The sequence below is a fragment of the Felis catus genome, chromosome B3 (assembly GCF_018350175.1).
Source record: "Felis catus isolate Fca126 chromosome B3, F.catus_Fca126_mat1.0, whole genome shotgun sequence".
Taxonomy (NCBI): Eukaryota; Metazoa; Chordata; class Mammalia; order Carnivora; family Felidae; genus Felis; species Felis catus.
The window spans coordinates 111,781,649-111,800,097 of NC_058373.1; the positions used below are offsets into that span (position 1 = coordinate 111,781,649).

At 42.1% G+C, this 18,449-nt stretch overlaps 1 long non-coding RNA gene across 1 annotated transcript; it reads left to right on the forward strand.

The window, feature by feature from the left end:
- The first annotated feature begins 1,896 nt into the window (after positions 1 to 1,896).
- On the forward strand, positions 1,897 to 10,814 carry LOC111560895. The gene is made up of 2 exons (XR_002743155.2): positions 1,897 to 2,048; positions 10,457 to 10,814. It is a non-coding gene; the product is annotated as an uncharacterized LOC111560895 (long non-coding RNA).
- The last annotated feature ends 7,635 nt before the right edge of the window (positions 10,815 to 18,449 follow it).

Below are 18,449 nucleotides of genomic sequence, written 5' to 3' on the forward strand. Positions count from 1 at the left end.
TGAAGATGTTGATTTTATACCTTCTGCACATTCCACTCTCTCTAGGTTTTAAACAAAGTGACTTAAACAAGAAAAAAAATTCAGAAGGTATAAAAGGAAACCACTGATATCATCTTATAAGCCCTTCTTGGATCTTCCTTCCCAGCTCTGTTTCCTTGGGGGGGGGGGGGAGGAGAATGGCTGCAGCAGAACCACAGTCTCCTGCACAGCTCTGGGAATGTGTTTGCCCCTCATACCTGCTGACCTACCACCTTCTGGGAGTGCCGGGCTACCCCAGCCTCTCCATCCACCTGCAGTTGTATCAGTCTTTGTACTATGCTTACCGACTCAGAAAAACCCAAGCAGAAATCGTAATTTGGTGGAGGACACGTTCCACGAGTTGAGTCTCATGCTGTGTTGGTCCCATAGATGCAATTAGTTACCCAACAGCAGAAAGCTTGTTTTGTTGTTGGCAGGTACCTTGGCACATTACCCATAGAACAGATGGCTACTGGTTCCACAAATTAGATTTCCAGATGATTGTATACTAGTATGTCAACCAGCCACTCCTGCCTTGCCCTTCCTGCCTCCGAGATAAATTGGAGTGAGTCTATGTAAATGCACTGACCTCCTACCAATTAACCATTCCTGTGGGCGGGAACACAATTAGGATAGGGTCTGAGGGAGGGCAAGGGCATCTGCTCCCTCAAAACATTTAATTAATCTTCAACGTGCATGTCTTCTTGCCCTTTCTCTCTAGTCCCCATTCCAGTATTCCCAAATGTTCTATGTACTGACCTGACAGCACCTGGTCTCCCTTCAGTCTGCTTTGATGACCAGGTTGGGAGGGATTCCCTTGCCCCAGGTCTGTGCTTCTGATTCATATTGATGTCATGCAAATAAGAACCTTTCCCCATTGCTAAGGGGTGAAATAGGAGGGGCTTCTGTAGCAGACCTGCTTATCCGTTCTCTCCTGCCTCCATGCTTCCTTCTTAGAGGTAGTTCTTCTGCTGTGTATTCTCCCTTCCACCCCACTGGTGGTGGACTCGGAAGATTGTCCAGAAACCAATCAAATCCCCTGTCTTGAAAAATGAAGAGGAAGGGATCAGGAAGCGGAATGGTGTCAATGCACAGGCACTAGGGTGAAGGTCTAGGCAGTCTTGCAGAGGGCCTCAGAAAGGACCTGTTTCAGAGTCTAGCTGGTCACCTTCTCTTTGGATTCCACTTAATCTGAACTTTTTGAATAAAATTCCTTTTAAATTTGCATGAATTGTTTCTTTAAAAATTTTTTTTAATGTTTATTTATTTTTGAGAGAGAGAAAGAGACAGAATGTAAGCCGGGAAGGGAGACATAGAATCTGAAGCAGGCTCCAGGCTCTGAGCCTTCAGCACAGAGCCTGATGCTGGGCTTGAACTCACAAACTGTGAGATCATGACCTGAGCCGAAGTTGGACGCTTAACCGAGTCAGCCTCGGCATGAATGGTTTCTATGCAGCCAAATGATTCCTCTCTGGAATGTCCCTCCACTCCATTTCCTTTCCCAAAGGAAAATCACAGAAACTATGTCACTGTCTTGGCTAAAACTATCTCCCAAGCCCTGAAAAGTCAGATGCCCATCCCTGTGCTAAGCAAAACATTCCTGAGCCAGAACCACAATCAAGTCCAATTATGAATAGGTGGAACCTCATCTGAAGGCCTTTCACTTGTGCTCTACCCACTAGAGCAGCTACACAGCCCGCGGCTTGGAATGACACCAATGTTCTTTCCTCCAATTGCCAAAGTAACAGTGACAAAGGGGCTGTACTTTTTTCCGTCTTGGTCTTGCCTACTCAGTGGTGTTTGGATAATCATACTAATTGGATTGGGTATAAATAATACCCCTTGATTTCCTTGCTTTCATAAGAAAGTGGTTTAGAGTAGAGAGAAGCAGTGCCTCTTACGGCAGAAGTAGTTTGGGATATGGCCATTCCCCAGCAAGGATGCAGCTGGGCATAGACCCAGGGCCTGGCTTTGGTGGAGGAGAGGACCTGGAGTTGGGCCTACAAAACATCCAGTCAGCTGCAGAAGAGGTATGTCCTTTTGGTTTTGATTATTTGCTTAGATTGCTTTTGCTGATTTGTTTTCTCACATTTTAAACAAATCTGTCTGGCAGGGGGTGCGCCAGGAGCCCATTGCACTCAGTCTTCCTGAAGGGGATGGTTGGCACTGTGACCAGGAGGAAAGTGACCTTCCAAACTCCCTGAACATGATGGGAGGGAAAGCAGAAGCATCACTCACATTGTTTTTTTTTTTTAAATTTTTTTTCAATGTTTATTTATTTTTGGGACAGAGAGAGACAGAGCATGAACGGGGGAGGGGCAGAGAGAGAGGGAGACACAGAATCAGAAACAGGCTCCAGGCTCTGAGCCATCAGCCCAGAGCCTGACGAGGGGCTCGAACTCACGGACCGCGAGATCGTGACCTGGCTGAAGTCGGATGCTTAACCGACTGCGCCACCCAGGCGCCCCGCATCACTCACATTCTTATATCAGGCTCTAGACTCGGGATCTTTGAAGCCAAGTCCTGGTCAACTTGACCAGTGGCTACTATCTGTTAACTGTTTAGAGACAGTCCGATGTGAACCACTGAGGAGCTGCTAGCCAGCCTTAAGCGGGACTTGGGGTAAAGCTGTCACCATACTGTATTTGGCCAAAGGCACACAAAGGGTTAGTGACTGTGGGTGACGAGCGTGTCTCCCCCTGTATCACGTTCTTTTTGTATGTTTGGTGACCAGCTAGCTGCAAATGATGTCATGGTCAGGGATGTGCTAAGCCAAGTAAATAATCCCCTTTGGCCAGAAATGTGTGAGTTTGTGGTTTATATAAAGCAAGCCAGTGAGGTCTGGTCATAGGGAAGGGGCCAAGCAAACTGTGAAGTGATCATTTCCAGATGTGCCCAATTTCAGTATGGAGACAGTTACGTCATGCAATCAGGCTGGTGCCCCCATGACACAAGGCTAGCTGAGTCTGTGGCAGGAACTGGCTCTGATTCTCCTGGCCTGTTTTCATTTATCTTCTTTAACTTCAAGCTGACCTGTTGTTTTCTTCTTTGAAATCCCTAGGAGTTTATAGCCAGATAATTATGAAATTTAAATAAGCACGCACTTGGAAAATAGGGAAAAAATACCAAGACTCAGACCTCAGGCCAGGTTGCAGGCTACCACAGATCAAAAACAGTCTTCTCTGCACTTCACACAGTGGGGCTGTGTCTGATTGGGGGCAAGTGGCTTGCCCTGCTCCGCTTCTTGGTTGAGCAGCCACACTTGACCTTTTCTGGCATAGAAGTGCCTTTTGGCCTCAAATTCATGAGTCTTTGGAATGTTAGCAATTTAGAAAGGGTTTATCTCTTCAACTCACTACCTGAATGTGTAACAAAATCCTAATGGCATGATTAAAAAACATACAGCCAAGGCAAAAATACATCAAAGGACGAATAAATCATAAAGTCTGCAGTAAATTCAGGAAGAGATGGTTTTATAGCAGAGTAACCAAGGCCCAGCCCCTCTTAACAGTTCTTTTCATGTAGTGCCACACAGTTTAGGACCGGCATGATATTGATATCTCCAAGGCCACATTAGGCCATTTGGTCAGGCAATGTTTTTTGGGTGTTTGCTTTATGAAAGGCATAGGATTAAGAGCTGAGTTGGGAGAGACAGAAAGGAATCTGAAGGCCTGGTTTTTGTACTCACAGAGTTTGCAATCTTACTGGGAGATAGAGCTACAGGTCAAACAACTTAAAGGTAGTTCTCTGAAATCTTAAATTACAAAGTACCAGTGGGGGGCCATGGAGGGGGAGGGCCTGAGACAGTGAAAATCCATCCATCTTGTCTGGGACATTTCTCAAACATATTCTGTACTAAGATACATCCAGCTAAGTCCTGGATCTGGCCACAAAAATGTGAATGTCACATGAGGGTGTCTGATCTGCTGAGTTGCTCGAATTCCGACGGTGGTTTGTTAGATGTTCTAGCAACATCACCTGGGGACTTTCGCCAGTGAGACTGTTAACCAAGAGCTCAGTGTTACCAAATTCTTTTCTCTTTGAAGTCTTGTGAGATGAGATTCTCTTCCTTGCCTCATTGTGATTGGATGGATTATACACCAATAAGTTGCTGTCACCCTTTTACCAAGAATGTGTGGGAGTTTAGTGTTCTTGTTGGGTATAGGGTAATCACATATCTGAACGTATGTGCATGGGAGAGAGAGTATATGTGTATGGTAAAGGGTACGGATTTGAACACTTATGTATATTTCCTGTATGTGACAGGATAAATGACCCCAATAAAACGTGAATATTTAAATTTTCAACACTACCCTCATGTGGCTTTTTACTTCTTCCTGTGTTCTTAGTTGGCAATTCAAGGTAACTGGACCCCACACGGGCATTGGCTCTTCAATTCTGGCCTCATGAGCCAACCAGCCAGGCTCCCAGGAGGTTCTATTTATTTAACTAAGTGAATAACATGCTTTGCCTCTTATTTTTTAAAGTACCCTTTCATTAAAACAGCTAATCACATGCATTTTCTAAAACTTTATTGCCGACTCTTAAAGATGGCTGAATTTTAGAGCAGTAATTAAGAAAACAATTAAGAACCTATGGGGTATTATGCTAAGTGAAATAATTCAGACAGAGAGAAACAAATGGCGTGCGATTTCACTTATATATGGAATCTAAGAAACAAAACAAACAAACAAGCAAAACAAAACTTAGAGCAGATTGGTGGTTGCCAGAGGGGAGTGAGGTGGGGGTGGGAGATACGGGTGAAGGGCATCAAGATGTACAAACTTCCAGTTACAAAATAAGTCAAGGAGATGTCGAGCATGGTAACTATAGTCAATAATATTGCATCGCATATTCGAAAGCTGCTAAGAAAGTAGAGCTTGAAAGTTCTCATCGCAAGAAAAAAATTATAACTGTGTAGTGATGGATGGTAACTAGACTTATTGTGTGGTGATCCTTTCCCAATATATACAAATAAGAAGTCACGTTGTACACCTGAAATTAACATGAACAAAAAAGACCAGTGTGACAGATCAGAGTACATTTTGAGGAACAGAAAGAAAAAAAAAAAAAAGAACTTATTGGTCACGTGGTAGACCCATTTAACAAACCTTGGCATATTGTAAGGGGATACTCTGTGAAGCTGGAGAGCCAAATCTAGGTCAAGCAGAAGGATGTATGTATCCTGCAGTGAGTATATGAAGTTTGCTATCCAGAGGAGATAGAATAAGCCAAAATGAGAAGAAATTAAAGTTTGGATTAGTTCTTGGCTTGCAGATTGAAGAATAGGGAGGAAAATGAAGATTGGACACATAGGACTACCCTATGTAGTGTGTTTGTTTTGTTTTTTTAAGATAATTTATTGTCAAGTTAGCTAACATACAGAGTATACAGTGTGCTCTTGGCTTCTGGAGATTCCCATGATTCATCACTTACATGCAACACCCAGTGTTCATTCCAACAAGTGCTCTCCTCAATGCCCATCACCCATTTTCCCCTCCCTCCCACCCCCCATCAACCCTCAGTTTGTTTTCTGCATTTAAGAGTCTCTTATGGTTTGTCTCTCTGTTTGAAATGATTTTTTTCTCCTTCCCTTCCCCCATGGTCTTCTGTTAAGTTTCTTAAATTACACATGAGTGAAAACATACAATATCTGTCTTTCTCTGACTGACTTATTTCACTTGGCATAATACCGTCCTGTTCCATCCATGTTGTTGCAAATGGCAAGATTTCATTCTTTCTCATTGCTGAGTAGTATTCCATCATATATATACCATGTCTTCTTGGTCCATTCATCAGTCGATGGACATTTGGGTTCTTTCCATAATTTGGCTATTGTTGATAGTGCTGCGATAAACATTGGGGTACATGTGACCCTATGAATCAGCACTCCTGTATCCTCTGGATAAATTCCTAGTAGTGCTATTTCTGGATCATAGGGTAATTCTATTTTTAATTTTTTGAGGAAACTCCAAACTGTTTTCCAGAGTGGCTACACCAGTTTGCATTCCTACCAACTGTGCAAGAGGATAGAACTATAATATTTTAATTTAATTAATAATATTTAATATTTTAATTAAAAAATTTTAAACATTTATACATTTTTTGAGAGACAGAGACAGAGCATGAGTAGGGGAGGGCAGAGAAAGAAGGAGACACAGCATCCAAAGAAGGCTTCAGGCTCTGAGCTGTCAGCACAGACCCCTATGCAGGCCTCGAACTCACGAACCATGAAATCATGACCTGAGCTGAAGTCAAATGCTTAACCGACTGAGTCACCCAGGATCCCCAGGACTATAATATTTTTAAACATGAAGTTGCTAAGTTTCTGTATCCCTCCCTCAGAAAAAATAGTCCTTAGGATCAAGTTGGGGGAAAGAATGACGGACCGATCTAATTCAGGATTGGAGGTCCTTTGTATGGGGTGGGCAGAAGCTCTCTGCATCAAGGTGCTATATAATATTACCATGACTTTGTAAAGACGATTATACCTCCTGTCGTTGGAGTGGCTTTTACTCTGCTTACTTCTGGCTCAGTGAGGACCCACAGTATGAAAGGCCTGAAGAGTTTGTGTGATTGAAATGGCATTAAGAAAAGCCCAGAGACTAGAATAAGGGAGAGGAAAGCCCCAGTTCCATCCTCTTCTTGATAGATCACTTCTGGAATGATCTTTCTAAAAATGCAAGTTGGGGTTACAACTTTGAGACATAATGCCCAAACAATTATGGGTACTTCGTCCACATTCTAGCGTTCTCAAAGTGGCTACATATGTGGCCTCCATACAAATCTATAGTTCACAGTCATCCCCATACTGCAGATGAGAAAACTGAGACCCAGAGAGGGTAATAGGCTAGCCAGGAGGTAGAGGTTCCAGAACTTAAATACAAGCTCTCTGGTTCCAGGACTGACATTTTTCTACTGTATCAGGAACTGAACTGCAAGAAGCCCAGAGGCAGGAGGCCAGGACTGAGTATTCTGGAAGCCACATTCCAGAAGGAGCTTTTGAAGAAACTGGGGATGCTCAGCCTGAAATAGAGATGCTTTTATGGGCCCTGTCATATTTGAAACCTGTCATGTGGAAGACAGAGGAGGCTTCCTTACAGCTCTGGAAGGCAGAACTAGGTCTAATCGATTGAAATTATGTATGAAGCTGGAGAATGAATAGAAAACTGTGTCTGAAAGAGTGACAAGGGTTGAGCCACAGAACTGTGTCCAGATAGGTCAACGAAGCAACGATCCCAGAGCAACAGAGAGCCATCCCAGTCTCCTGGGCAGGTGGCACAGAGGGTCGTAAGCACAGGTGTCTGCAGCTGGACTTTCACCTGCTTTTGTGGGCCGGCTGTCAGTCTAAAGCACCCGTCCTGCTCGGCTTTGATTCCCCTCAGTGGTTTCTCCCCCGATTTGGGGGCTTGTCCTGGCCCATCAGTTTGGAAAGTTCAGTTCCGAGCTGACTGCAGACCCCTCCCACTCCCTGACTGGATTGGCCAAAGCCCCTGCCAGGATGGGCCACTTAAGACTTAACTTAAGTCTTAAGTTAAGACTTAAGGTGGAAATCTTAACAGGCTTCCACCTTTCAGCTATTTTGGTTTTCTCCTGTGCTATGTCTGTAGATACCCTGTAGCTTCCCTCTGCTTTCTCTTAGGTGCCGAGAGCACCCAGGGCTTGCTGTTGGTGGTGGTTTATCCCCAGTCTGTTTGCATGTGGGGTTCATGGGAATACCCCACCACCTCCTTTGCTGGCCAATGTGGTCCACGGCCAGGTTTCTTGGTTTTGTTGGTCAGTAGCTCTGTCTGTCGGGACTCAAGAAGGTCCAAAGCCTGTGCTGCCACATCACGGTCATCCTGCTGGGACTCTCCGGGCTGCAACAGTCACCTCAGGCTCCTCCTGCTTGGGCTCTCGGGCTAGGGATCTGCTAATTTAATTACAACCAGCTGTCTTAGAAACCGTCATCAGCACATAATTAAACAACACTTCTCTGAAGGGGCTTGGAGTTACAAAGTAAGTTAAGCTCTGCTAGAACATGACTTAAAAAGAAACTCCAGAAGATTTAAAAACAAATGCAGGGGATTTTTTTTTTCTTTTTTCACAGTGAGTTATGGTCCTGGGCTGGGTAAGAGATGTCGTTTATCCACATTTTGCATTCTTCGCCCCAGTAGAGAACAATTCTCACAGTTGGATGTCCGACTCAGTAATCTGTCGGTTTTGCCCGACTAAAGTCACATCATTGATTGATGCCAAATCTCGCTCAATTAAAGGTTCATTTTTCTTTTGGCCGTTGGCAAATGCAACATTGATTATGGGTTATTAGCATCCACCCCCTCAGATTTGGAATGTGCTAGGAGTGTTGGCTTGCATACCAACTACAGGAGCAGCAACACGGCTCCACACGCCTTTCTGTCCTGGGCGCAAGGACACCGGCCAGTGGGTCTGACCGCAGGGAAGACGAGGGGGCATGCTCAGTCTCCCAGGGAGATTAGAGAAAAGGGAGCTTTTCCCAATATCCATGTCCCTGCCAGCCCTACCCCCCCTCACCCCTGCCTTTCCAGGCTAAGAAAAATGGGGGTATTTTGTGATGACATTTGGGTTCCTTAACTTGTCTATTTATTCATTCATTTGTTTTATTCATTCAACAAGTATTCCTAAAGACTGGCTTATGGGCAAATGAATACCTCGTTGAGGCTATAGAAGGGCGAGACCCAGTGAGCCGTGTGTGAAAGCAGTCTCTGCTTTGTTGCAGAAGTTCCTAAGCAGGATATGGAAACTCTGAGCCATGCCTTCCCATCAGGCCCTTCCTCTGAGGTTTTCTGAGGAGACATCAGGCCTGGTCTGCCAACGGACTTCACATTTTTTCACTCACGTTCCTCCTCTTTGAGATGCCCCCCACACCCCAACATACTCTGGCCTTGAGGTGTGCCGTGTCTGATTACCACGGCTTTCCAAGGATGAAAAGGAGGTGCACCTGCCCACAGGCGGAGGCCCCCATGAGGCATGTGCTGCCAGGATGGGGTCTGTGTCCCAGGACTGCTCCTGTGGAGGTTCCTCTCCCCCCACTCCAGATCGGGCCCACGGGTCTCCGCCACCACCCAGGGCATTTGATGGTAGGTCTGCTGGAGCAAATGACCACAAACTCAGTGGCTGAAAATACCACAGATTTATCATTCACAGGTCTGAAGGTCAGAAGTTCTCTGGTCTAAGATCAAGATGCCGCAGGGCTCTCTGTTCCTTCTGGTGGCTGTATTTTCCATCTTCTAGAGGCTTCCTGTGTTCCTTGGCTCCTGACCACCTTCCTTCATCCTCAAAGCTAGCGGGGTAGTATCTTCCATCCTCTGCTTTTGTCTTCACATCCTTCTCTGACTCTGAACCTCCTGCCTCTCTCTTATACGAGGACCCTTGTGACTGGATTCACCTGGGTGATCCGGAATGATTTCCTCTTCCCCAGGTTCTTAAATTAATCACATCTGCAAAGCCCCTGTGGTTATGTAAGGTAACTTTCACAGGTCCTAGGGATGAGGACGAGGACATTTTTGGGGGGAACCATTGTTCTAGCTGCCATACTCAGCTCCTTTGTTTTAATCCTTTTTATTTACTTTTATTTTTTGCAATTTTTTGTTGTGGTAAAATACACATATACGCCCCTTTGGAAGCATGTGGGTCTGTGGTATTAAATACATTCATAATGTTGTGCAACTATCACCACCCTCCACGTCCAGAGCTCTTTTCATTTTGTAGAACTGAAAGCCTGTGTCCAGCTCCTTTTATCCTGACCAAGGCAGATAACTCCTCTGCCCGGCATTCGTCAAGATGATAATAATGAGAGCTAACGCTTAATGAATGCTTGCCACGCAAATCGCAGGCCACGTAAGAGCTTTAGACACATTTTCTCATTTAATTCCTCCCCAACATCTTAGATAGCTGAGAAAACTGAAGCGTGAGAGGTTAAACAGCATGCTCAGTATAACCAGACCAGGGGCAGCCGAGCAAATAGAAGCCTCTACATGCTGCTTCCCCGGGAGAGAAGGGCTACGGGGACACCAGGGCCCAGACGGACGAAGAGAGTTGTTCCCAAGTGGCCCCCGGTGGCCGGGGAACTTAAAGGATCTCGTATGAAAGGCAGAAGAAGATAAACTTCTCAGCCAGCTTTGTGGCCGGTGTCAATTAAACACCATTGCTCTAGGAGGCTGTTAATCAGACACTTCTGTCTGAAAAATAATGCTGCTGAAGTAAGCAGGACTTCTACAAGTTACAGGAGAACTGTCAAGCTTGTTAGTGGAAATTCCCCCCAGCCCTCCCCCATGAGGCTGCTTTGCTGACGCTGCTGCAAAAAATGTCTCTGTGTGCTTTTTCCAGCCGTGGTTTCTCGACGGGCCTCTCGTCTCACTGCTTGCTATTAGCAGTGATGGTCCTGTGGGTCTTCAGGAGTCCAATTTTCTTTCTGCAGGAGAACGAGCAAATCTTCACAAGAACTCCGCAACCCTGTAATCCCGCTGACTGCTGTGTGAAAGATCGGCCAAGAGCTCAGAGTTTAGGGGAATGAAAAGGGCTCGCAGCCCCTCGCCCTGAAGAACACGAGCCCGTGGAGGACCGAGGAAATGAAAATAAAATGCCCGGTTTGAATAGGGAGCCAAGGAGACAAATCTTGTCTGTGGTTCGGTGTTAAATGATGCCCTTAATCCCCAGCTCTTGGGACCTGGCATCTCCGTCGAACTTTGATCAGCCTTGGCTCAGTCTTCACGTTCCCTGCACTGATGTTCGGGGTTGTTTGCAGGCACAGTAAATATTTGTCCTGTCAGATGGCATTTGGCTCCTCACATGTCTTGTTTAAGAGATAAATGTCAGGGATTTCTCTCTCTCTCCCTCTCTCTCTTTGGTGGGAACTGCAAGGAGATATACATACGTTAATAACATTCCCCCTTCCCTACCAACTGTGAAGCCCCAGATAAAGACTTAGATCTTCAGAGTTCTCATATCCTGATTGGGTTTGTGTCAAGGCAAAGTGAAGTCACCCCCACCTCAGTAATATATGTGCCATCGAGAGCACAGCCTGTTCCAGACCAGAAGCAATTTCTGTTCTGACATGTCTCTGTTATTAAAAAGTTAAGGAAAGTAGGGAGGGGAATACAAAGATTAGATCTTTCAAAGATGAAACTACAAAGCTAATGGCACTGAGCTATCTGTTCGGAGGGGTGAGGAAATCTGCAGTGACTTCAGCCAGGAGGCTGAAGGAGGAGATATAAGGAATCCACACGAAGCCTTGACCATGGGGAGGAAAAAGAAGGGGGGGGGGGGAAGAACACTTCTGCCCTATAGATATTAGGTCAAGAATACAGGGATAAAGGATAATAATCAATTAGAAGGGAGAGGGCATTGGGGTAATGGAAGATCTTCCCCTTTAATTATGCTACAAATTAAAATAACATAATTGGAAATGATGACTTCATACTTTCATAACTGCATATTCATAAATAGCAAATGATGTGTGGGGAAACGGGCAAGGGGTCTTCTTTGTGTGCTTGTGGGCAACTGGGGCAATGATTCTGCCTGGCCTTTGGGAGCTTTCTGTAGACTGAGGAAGGGGATATGGTGAAAAGCAGTAAGGGAATGTCCTGATTTTGGAGGAGGGGGTTATGCGCTGACAGTAGTCATACTATCCCATTGCCCGGGGAGAGAGTCACATAATGGTAATCATCACTCTTATGACACTTATGTGCCCTCCCCCTGTAACTGGTCCCCTCACTAAACCCCCCCCCCCCGTACCCACCCTCTCAAACCCTCTTCGGATGCAGCTATCAAATCCACAAGGCCAGCCCTCCAACAACCCTCATAGTCCTACTCACTCAGCAATGAGCTAAGTCTCCCCTATCATCTGTGCCCTTCCCCTTCAGCCTAGTTTGCCATCCTAGGATGTCAGCACTTACCCACAGCCCCCTGGATGCAGGATACAGCAGCTAAAATCACTGACAAAAGCAATGGGAGTCACAGTGACTGCTTTTGTTGAGCTTTACTTTGGGACTTTGTCCACACGAGAGACAGGCTCATTTTTCACCAGCACAAGTTTTACTTGTTTCACTCCATCTGCTCACAAATAATTTCCTCAGAAACAGATATGGGGACCCAGACTTGAATATTTGGCTTGGTGTAGTTTGGGTCCTTGAACGCCCCATGATCTCTGCTTCTCCCACTGTCCAGTTACTGCTGAGGCTGGGGAAGGATTCACGCGCTGCACAAGTGGGAGTTAAGGAGCATGATTTGGAGCCTGCTTGGCTCAGAGCCTCTGGGATTTAGACCCATTAAGGTTGGACTCCTCCTGTTTCCTTTTGCAATTTCCCTTGTAACTTTCCAATTTGAATCTGTTGAAATTGTCCCTAGATTGTACAGGCTTGCTTCAAAAGACTTTTTCCATTGTGAAATAAAAGGAGTTTTTAAAACATGTAAATACTTATGCAAAGTGTATCTTCTCACCACCACTTCCTCCTCCTTAACCCAATCCCTGCCGCTCAGACTGCAGTGGCTCAGAAGATATATGAGGTCACAGAGGAGCAGGAACCTGGGACAAATGTTACCATGACTACCACTTAGTGAGCACTTACTCTGTGCCAGGAACTATGCCAAGCCCATTATATGCATCATCTCATTTTCCTCCACAACAACTCTCAGGGCTAGATTATCGTTAATATTTTTATTTTAATAGAGAGATTGTACCAATATCCTGGGTAGTGGAAAGGCAGACTCTGAGGCCAGAAACCTGGGTTCAAATATTGCCCTGGCACTTGGGCATGTGTCGTCACAGGCATGCTAGGCAACTTCAGCCTGTTCTTCACTTATCAAATGGTAATAACAATAATAATGTCCAACAAATCTCGCTGTGTAATTTACTTCTCATGTATATTCCTTATTTCTAGGAAATATATGAGTATAAGGCACATGAGAAGGGCCACCAAAATGGTAGGGATTATTTTCTGTTTACTCATTCATTTATTCAACATTTATTCAGTGACTACTCAGTTATTTTATTAACTTTACCCCATAAGACACAGTGCATAGGGCTTAAGAACTTTTCAGGAGCCTGTGAGAATGTTTGATGCCTAGAATAAAATTAATAACTCCAAGACAGGAAGGTACTTGCTGTAGATTCATAATTAATAAATGTTAACATTGAATGTATCACTAAACATGTCAACTAGTCAACTGTTGACAGTTTAACTCTTCTGCAATGTATAAATAATTAACATAATAGTTTATGGCACAAGAGCAAAGTGAAGAATTTAACATGTTAGGGCGCCTGGGTGGCTCCGTTGGTTGGGCTCTGACTTCAGCTCAGGTCATGATCTGGTGGTTTGTGGGTTGGAGCCCCACGTCGAGCTCTGTGCTGACAGCTCAGAGCCTGGAGCCTGCTTAGAATTCTCTGTCTCCCTCTCTCTCTGTCCCTTCCCTACACGAGCTCTGCTTCTCTCTCTCAAAAAGTAAATAAACTTAAAAAAAAAAAAAAGAATTTAACATGTTAAAGGATGCCTTTTTAAAAAGATAAAACCATGACTGTCATATAAATATACAAAATGAATATATGTCAAATAGTTAATTTATTAACTAATGAGGAAATCAGCAAGATGTTACAATTGGTTCAAAGGAGAATTCAAAGAGCAGAGACATATGTAGGTCATGTGAACTTACAAATGTATGCAAAATTGGCTTTTTCCATTACGGTGGGGGTGGGAAGGGATCAACTGTTCCTCCATCAGACAGAATTATTTTGCATATTTATAGATAACAATTATTTGCTTTGTTATCATTTTAAAAAATAACAGAATTATAAAATAGTTCTAAGACAATGAAAGGTTTAAATTCCACAGAATCAGATAAACCAAAACAATGTGCTCTCGATAATACATAGTTTGCCAATGAATACATCCAGCATTTTTTTTTTTTTGATACTCTTTGGTACATTTCAAAGTCTGTCACAATTTTTTCTGACAGTCTCTCCCTCTTTCCTCGTGATTATAGAATCTCCAAGAAAGATTATTCTTGACCACAAAATAAGATTGATTTCAATTAGGTTTGGCTTGATTGGCTTGATTGTTTACATAAATTCAGCAAGTGTATTCGTGAACATATAGGCTTCCTTAAGTTTGCTTTGCAAATCTTGAGCCGCACAGTATCGAACAATTGCTCATGTCATAGAATTAACTTCTGTCTGGGAGTTCTTCTAAGGAGTCTCAGATGGATTTAAAGGCCTGTACTATTTACCATCTTGAGAGAGGAAACCAATTCTAGGAAATGGTCTCCACCAAATTTCACTGCCATACCTATATGAATGTGGGTGAATTCCTCTCAAGATTCTTAAGTTCCCTAAATATCACATGGTTCCTGGTCTGCTAGGAAGTGGTCTTCCTAAACCACCTGAAAGGCTGGGACACCCCCAGCCAGGAGCCAGGCCAGCTTTCCTGAGGGGGTCTTATAGACGTTAGTTCCATAAGTACAGCCAACCTTTGTTTCTTAAAACAAAGTGGTGGTTGTATTTGACTAAATGAGCACCATTCTCAAATATAACACTTCTGATAAGGTCCATATTGCACGGTCAACATGTCCAATTATATCCTACTGAAAAGGAGGGCTGCAAACCATGCAAAAAACAAAAGTGAGGAGACTCTTTCATGTTTCTGAGTTCTGGGGACCCAGTGAGAATCAGCTATCACTTAAAACCTGTTTACTTAAAAACTGTTTACAAAACCAGCACTTACTAAATTGTTGTGTGTGATAGAAGTATAAAAGGAAGGAGAAATGGCCTTCTGCTAGATCCAGAAAATAGAACATTAAAAAAATTAACAGTATTCCAGATAACCATAATAAAATTTTCCTTTTCAGTTTATTTAGTCTTATAGTGAATTCTTGTTCTACCGGATCTTGGGTTAGCAGTCTCATGAAGCCATTTGCTTCTCAACTGAAAAGGGTTCTGGGAATCTTGACTCAGATCATTGGTATAGTCTGAAAGTTGTCTAGAGGATGTCACTTCCTCAGACTGTACCTAAGAGTCTGTTGTTTGAAATGTCAATCGTTTGAAGCACCTGGTAAAGTCTTTTTCAATGAGATGCTGAGATTCTCCTTCTTTGTTCAAGAAATAAAGTGTGGCCCATACCTTATAGCATCACCTTAGGGAAGCAGTAGTTTAAAACAAAAACCATTTGTAGATAGCAAAGACTTAGAATGGCTGTGGTTAATTTATTACTGATAATTTTGGAAGGAAAAAGGTCTCATGATATGCATAACAAAGATAAAGTCATTAAAAATTTAAAATTTTTAAAATGTTTATTTACTGTTGAGAGAGAGAGACAGAGTGCAGACAGGAGACGAGCAGAGATAGAGGGAGACACAGAATCAGAAGCAGGCTCCAGGCTCTGAGCTGTCAGCACAGAGCCCAATGTGGGGCTTGAACCCACAAACCATGAGATCATGGCCTGAGCCGAAGTCAGATGCTTAACTGGATGAGCAACTCAGGCACCCCAAGTCACTAAAAAAATTTAGACAAACATCTCTACGGATGTAGGTTACACTTCTTTCCAAAGAAGCCAGTGAAGGCTGCATTTGATTTATCTAAAAGTATGGATATAAGTTTTATAAAGGAAAAGAATCTTGAGATATAGCATATAATAATCCTAAGACATAATGTATGCAATATACCAAGAATGCACCAAGAACATCAAATAAAGAGGGACAATAAATCTGGATCTTATTTTTATAAAAAATATAAATGGGTATCTCCATTGCCATTTATATACCCATGTATATTTCTAACTGAGAACCAATGGCCTAGAAGCCTCTAGATTCAGATTAAAGACATAAGGTTTTAACTAAGTATTTCAAATGATAACTGATTTGATGACTGATAACACCATACTACTATGCCTTAATATATTAGGCAAAGCATCTCCAGGACACTAATAAATATAAGAAAACTTGAAGTATTTCTTAAGAATTTTGGTCAGTGTTTCCTGGGGTAAAGACATATTATAGAAAACCAGAACATTGACAAATTTCCAGGGATGTCCCACGAAACATACACTTTCTGAAGTATTTATTTAGTACTATTTTACTTGTACAAATTTAACCTGGGGCTGAAAAACAATATTTGATTATTTAATCAAAGTAACAATAAAATATTTTTTAAAATAAACATTAGCGGCAATGCAATTGAAAAGAGCCTTACCTCTGTCATACAAGGAAAATTTGTTCTTTTATTAAAAAAATTTTTAACTGTATTTATTTTGAGAGAAAGAGAGCAAATGGGGTAGGGGCAGAGAGAGAGGGGAGAGAGAATACCAAGCAGGCTGCACTGTCAGTGCAGAGCCCGATATGGGGCTCGAACCCATGAACCATGAGATCGTGACCTGAGTCAAAACCAAAAGTCGGATGCTTAACCAACTGAGCCACCCCGGCGCCCTTGTTCTTTTTTTTTTTTTTTTTTTTTTTTTTCACTTTGAGTAACCAAAAACATAATAAAGTCCACATAAAACACAGAAAATTATTCTGGTAAGGCACAGAATCTTTCCTCTCTAGGCAATTTACACAGAAACTAAAAACAAAAAAACCCCACCTTTCATATGGTAAACAAAGGCATTCTCAATAAACTAGATAAGGAAACCCATCAAAACAGAGTGAACTTTGCTAAGGTTTTGACACATTTCATAACTTCTTTTCAGACTCAGGTATTATTAACAAAAGTAAATAGAATTCACATTCTGAGTTTTTCCTTTCATTGTCTGCTTTCGTATTCTGGAAGAAACTGACACTTTGTATTAGGATAGATCTCAGGGGATCAAAACAAAATTTTTTATAATACTGAGATATCATTTATGTAAACATGCAATTTGTTCATTACTACCAGCCTCAAGTTAAGTAATAGACCAGTATTTTTTAAATTCTCAGTTTTAATTGCTAATATGATATTGATAGTTATAACCCACATATGCAGAAGCCCTTAGGGGTCCTCAACAAGTCTCAAGAATAAAATGGTCTGGAGACCAACAACATTGAGGACTGATGCTTTAGGATAAAACTACTTTTTTTTTTTTTTTTTTTAAGAATAAAAACATTTAGGCAGTTGGATTTCTCTGTCACTATTGCTCCTAACTGTAGTTGCAACCATTCATATTAATTGTAATTTTTAACCAAAGCAACAAACTTCTCATTCATACAGAAAAGTGGGTGCAGGGTGATAACCGAGGACTTTCTGCCATGTAGCAGCAGGTCAACAGACTAGGAAAGCTTATGAATGAATACACTTTTGTGTAGTCATGCCCTTTTCTTTTACGTGTTCTTAAAGTAGCAAAAATAAATGTGTATATTAACCTGACCCATAGATATAGCCCCTCTAGAGCATATAATTAATTAATTATGAGTTGAGTATGCTATCTTACTTGGGAATTATCTAGATATTCAATGACTATCCACTAATTAACTCAATTTAATACCAGTTCAAAATTTTAAGCTACCTAGGAATCTTGGAAGTGATCTTTAAGCTGCCATGCTATTTTATTCTTGAAATAAAATTATGAAAATCAGAATTCAATTTTGTTGAACACAAATTTACATTTTATAAGAACCATAGGAAAAGTACACCCAAGTAGAATAGAATGTATGTTTTATTATGCTCCACACTGATAAAGAAGGCATAATTGTTCTTTTAAATCACACATATTAAACTAGTTTTATTTGCCAAAGATTTACCTTAATTATATCAACTTGGATTCTTAAAATGTCTCTGAGTTAGTTTCTGTAATTTTTTAAGTGTAGCACATTTAAAGCATTAGAAATTCATTCCCTCATTGCATTAAATTTTTAGGAATATTTGATTTGTATAAACACTTATTTTTCTCTTTAAATCAATCAGAATAGAGATTCTTTAAGATAACTGATAATGTAGTTTATAAAGACTTAAGGTAGAAATATTCCACACTTACACTGCAAGAGTTAAAGGCTTGAATACAGACATGGGCATACAGACACAAAGTGACCTTATAGATTCAATTCTATAATTTTTGCCACAGGTTGAGACATAAGGAGCATAGAAACACACAAACTCATTGGTTCCGTTGTACCGAAGAGCTGTTCTCCTTGGTGGGCACAAAATTCTTTGAGCTTGAAATAGATAAATCAACAAATAAGACCAATCAACCAGATTCTCTTTCATCTTTTTACGTAACAGAAAATATATTTCTATAATTTATTAATCCATTTACAGAGATCATTAAATGATCAAAACTATAAAATCAAATTCACAATCATTGCTTCTACCGTTGGAGAATTGCTTCTCAGGCACAAACAAAACACATGAAACAAAGCAAAACAAAACACAAAACTGGTAGAGAGGAAAATAAAAACTAGAGGGACGGAGTCAACAAAGTTCTATTGCTACTTCAGGTTCACCTCTGGGAACCAAG